A 5283-nucleotide genomic window follows, 5' to 3' on the forward strand; every position below is an offset into this window, starting at 1 on the left:
ATGTGATCCCATTAATCAAATGACAACACATGTCTATGGTTAGGAAACATAACCATCTTTGATTAATGAGCTAGTCAAGTAGAGGCATACTAGTGACTATATGTTTGTCTATGTATTCACACATGTATCATGTTTCCGGTTAATACAATTCTAGCATGAATAATAAACATTTATCATGAAATAAGGAAATAAATAATAACTTTATTATTGCCTCTAGGGCATATTTCCTTCAGTCTCCCACTTGCACTAGAGTCAATAATCTAGTTCACATCGCCATGTGATTTAACACCAATATTCACATCTGCATGTGATTAATACCCATAGTTCACATCATCATGTGATCAACACCCAAAGGGTTTACTAGAGTCAATAATCTAGTTCACATCGCTATGTGATTAACACCCAAAGAGTACTAAGGTATGATCATGTTTTGCTCGTGAGAGAAGCTTAGTCAACGGGTCTGTCATATTCAGAGCCATATGTATTTTGCAAATATTCTATGTCTACAATGCTCTGCACGAAGCTACTCTAGCTAATTGCTCCCACTTTCAATATGTATCCAGATTGAGACTTAGAGTCATCTGGATGGGTGTAAAAGCTTGCATCATTGTAACTTTAACGACGGGCTCTTTTATCACCTCCATAATCGAGAAACATCTCCTTAGTCCTCACTAAGGATATTCTTGACCCATGTCCAGTGATCTACTTATTAGATCAAAATTGTATTCCTTTGCCAAACACAGAGCAAGGTATACAATAGGTCTGGTTCACAGCATAGCATACTTTATAGAACCTATGACTGAGGCATAGGGAATGAGTTTTCATTCTCTTTCTATTTTCTGCAATGGTCGGGTCTTGAGTCTTACTCGACTTCACACCTTGTAACACAGGCAAGAACTCCTTCTTTGACTGTTCCATTTTGAACTATTTTAAAAATTTATCAAGGTATGTACTCATTGAAAAATCTTATCAAGCATCTTGATCTATCTATATAGATCTTGATGCTCAATGTGTAAGCAGCTTCATCGAGGTCTTGCTTTGAAAAACTCTTATTCAAGTATCCTTTCATGCTATCCAGAATTTCCATATCATTTCCAATTAATAATATGTCATCCACATATAATATTAGAAATGCTACAGAGCTCCACTCACTTTCTTGTAAATACAGGCTTCTTCAAAAGTCTGTATAAAACCATATGCTTTGATCAACTCATCAAAGCATATATTCCAACTCCGAGATGCTTGCACCAGTCCATAGATGGATCGTTGGAGCTTGCACAATTTGTTAGCACCTTTAGGATTGACAAAACCTTCTGGTTGCATCATATACAACTCTTCTTTAAGTAAACCATTAAGGAATGCAGTTTTGCTTATCCATTTGCCAGATTTCATAAAATGCGGAAATTGCTAACATGATTCAGACAGACTTAAGCATAGATACGAGTGAAAAACTCTCATCGTAGTCAACACCTTGAACTTGTCGAAAACCTTTTGCGACAATTCTAGCTTTTGTAGATAGTAACACTATCAGCGTCCGTCTTCCTCTTGAAGATCCATTTAATCTCATTGTCTCGTCGATCATTGGGCAAGTCAATCAAAGTCCATACTTTGTTTTCATACATGGATCTTATCTCAGATCTCATGGCCTCAAGCCATTTTGCGGAATCTGGGCTCACCATTGCTTCTTCATAGTTCGTAGGTTCGTCATGGTCTAGTAACATAACTTCTAGAACAGGATTACCGTACCACTCTGGTGCGGATCTTACTCTGTAAGACCTACGAGATTCTGTAGTAACTTAATCTGAAGTTTCATGATCATCATCATTAACTTCCTCACTAATTGGTGTAGGAATCACTGGAATTGATTTCTGTGATGAACTACTTTCCAATTCGGGAGCAGGTACAGTTACCTCATCAAGTTCTACTTTCCTCCCACTCACTTCTTTCGAGAGAAACTCCTTCTCTAGAAAGGATCCATTTTAGCAACGAATCTTGCTTTCGGATCTGTGATAGAAGGTGTACCCAATAGTTACCTTTGGGTATTCTATGAAGACGCACTTCTCCGATTTGGGTTCGAGCTTATCAGGTTGAAAACCTTTTTCATATAAGCATCGCAACTCCAAGCTTTAAGAAACGACAACTTAGGTTTACTGCTAAACCATAGTTCATACGGTGTCGTCTCAACGGATTTAGATGGTGCCCTTTTTAACGTGAATGTAGCTGTCTCTAATGCATAACCCCAAAACAATAGTGGTAAATCAGTAAGAGACATCATAGATCGCACCATATCTAGTAAAGTACAATTACGACGTTCGGACACACCATTCAATTGTGGTGTTCCAGGTGGCGTGAGCTGTGAAACTATTCCACATTGTTTTAATTGAAGACCAAACTCGTAACTTAAATATTCGTCTTCGCGATCAGATCACAGAAACTTTATTTTCTTGTTACGATGATTTTTCCACTTCACTCTGAAATTCATTGAACCTTTCAACTATTTCAGACTTATGTTTCATCAAGTAGATATACCCATATCTGCTCAAATCATCTTGTGAAGGTCAGAAAATAACGATACTTGCCATGAGCATCAACACTCATTGGATCGCATACATCTGTATGTATTATTTCCAATAAGTCAGTAGCTTGTTCCATTGTTCCGGAGAACGGAGTTTTAGTCATCTTGCCCAAAAGGCACGGTTTGCAAGCATCAAATGATTCATAACCAAGTGATTCCGAAAAACCATCTTTATGGAGTTTCTTCATGCGCTTTACACCGATATGACCCAAACGGCAGTTCCACAAATAAGTTGCACTATCATTATTAACTTTGCATCTTTTGGCATCAATATTATGAATATGTGTATCACTATGATCGAGATCCAACAAAACTATTTTCATTGGGTGTATAACCATTGAAGGTTTTATTCATGTAAACAGAATAACAATTATTCTCTAACTTTAAATGAATAACCGTATCACAATAAACATGATCAAATCATATTCATGCTCAACGCAAACACCAAATAACATTTATTTAGGTTCAACACTAATCCCGAAAGTATAGGGAGTGTGCGATGATGATCATATCAATCTTGGAACCACTTCCAACACACATCGTCACATCACCCTCAACTAGTTTCTGTTTATTCTGTAACTCCTGTTTCGAGTTACTAATCTTAGCAACCGAACAAGTATCAAATACTCAGGAGCTACTATAAACACTAGTAAGGCACACATCAATAACCTGTATATCAAATATACCCTTGTTCACTTTGCCATCCTTCTTATCCACCAAATATTCAGGGCATTTCCGCTTCCAGTGACCATTTCCTTTGCAGTGTAAGTACTCAGTTTCAGGCTTTGGTTCAGCTTTGGGCTTCTTCGTGGGAGTGACAACTTGCTTGTCATTCTACTTGAAGTTCCCTTTCTTTCCCTTTGCCTTTTTTTTGAAATTAGTGGTCTTGTCAATCATCAACACTTGATGCTCTTTCTTGATTTCTACCTTCGTCGATTTCAACATCACGAAGAGCTCGGGAATTGTTTTCGTCATCCCTTGCATACTATAGTTCATCACGAAGTTCTAGTAACTTAGTGATGGTGACTAGAGAATTCTGTCAATCACTATCTTATCTGGAAGATTAACTCCCACTTGATTCAAGTGATTGAAGTACCCAGACAATCTGAGCACATGCTTACTAGTTGAGCGATTCTCCTCCATCTTTTAGCTATAGAACTTGTTGGAGACTTCATGTCTCTCAACTCGGGTATTTGCTTGAAATATTAACTTCAATTCCTGGAACATCTCATATGGTCCATGACGTTCAAAACATCTTTGAAGTTCCGATTCTAAGCCGTTAAGCATGGTGCACTAAACTATCAAGTAGTCATCATATTGAGCAAGCCAAACGTTCATAACGTCTGCGTCTGCTCCTGCAATAGGTCTGTCACCTAGCGGTGCATTAAGGACATAATTATTCTGTGCAGCAATGAGGATAAACCTCAGATCACGGATCCAATCCGCATCATTGCTACTAACATCTTTCAACACAATTTTCTCTAGGAACATATCAAAATAAACATATGAAAGCAACAACGCAAGCTATTGATCTACAACATAATTTGCAAAATACTACCAGGACTAAGTTCATGATAAATTAAAGTTCAATTAATCATATTACTTAAGAACTCCCACTTAGACAGACATCTCTCTAGTCATCTAAGTGATCACGTGATCCAAATCAACTAAACCATGTCCGATCATCACGTGAGATGGAGTAGTTTCAATGGTGAACATCACTATGTTGATCATATCTACTATATGATTCACGTTCGACCTTTTGGTCTCCGTGTTCCGAGGCCATATCTGTATATGCTAGGCTCATCAAGTATGACCTGAGTATTCCACGTGTGCAACTATTTTGCACCCGTTGTATTTGAATGTAGAGCCTATCACACCCGATCATCACGTGGTGTCTCAGCACGAAGAACTTTCGCAACGGTGCATACTCAGGGAGAACACTTCTTGATAATTAGTGAGAGATCATCTTAAAATGCTACCGTCAATCAAAGCAAGATAAGATGCATAAAGGATAAACATCACATGCAATCAATATAAGTGATATGATATGGCCATCATCATCTTGTGCTTGTGATCTCCATCTTCGAAGCACCGTCGTGATCACCATCGTCACCGGCGCGACACCTTGATCTCCATCATAGCATCGTTGTCGTTACGCCATCTATTGCTTCTACGACTATCGCTACCGCTTAGTGATAAAGTGAAGCAATTACAGGGCGTTTGCATTTCATACAATAAAGCGACAACCATATGGCTCCTGCCAGTTGCCGATAACTTCGGTTATAAAACATGATCATCTCATACAATAAAATATAGCATCACGTCTTGACCATATCACATCACAACATGCCCTGCAAAAACAAGTTAGACGTCCTCTACTTTGTTGTTGCAAAATTTTACGTGGCTGCTACGGGCTTAGCAAGAACCGTTCTTACCTACGCATCAAAACCACAACGATAGTTTGTCAAGTTGGTGCTGTTTTAACCTTCGCAAGGACCGGGCGTAGCCACACTCGGTTCAACTAAAGTGAGAGAGACAGACACCCGCCGGTCACCTTTAAGCAACGAGTGCTCGTAGCGGTGAAACCAGTCTCGCGTAAGCGTACACGTAATGTCGGTCCAGGCCGCTTCATCTCACAATACCGCCGAACCAAAGTATGACATGCTGGTAAGCAGTATGACTTATATCGCCCACAACTCACTTGT

The sequence above is a fragment of the Triticum dicoccoides genome, chromosome 1B (genome assembly GCF_002162155.2).
Source record: "Triticum dicoccoides isolate Atlit2015 ecotype Zavitan chromosome 1B, WEW_v2.0, whole genome shotgun sequence".
In the NCBI taxonomy this organism is placed as follows: domain Eukaryota; kingdom Viridiplantae; phylum Streptophyta; class Magnoliopsida; order Poales; family Poaceae; genus Triticum; species Triticum dicoccoides.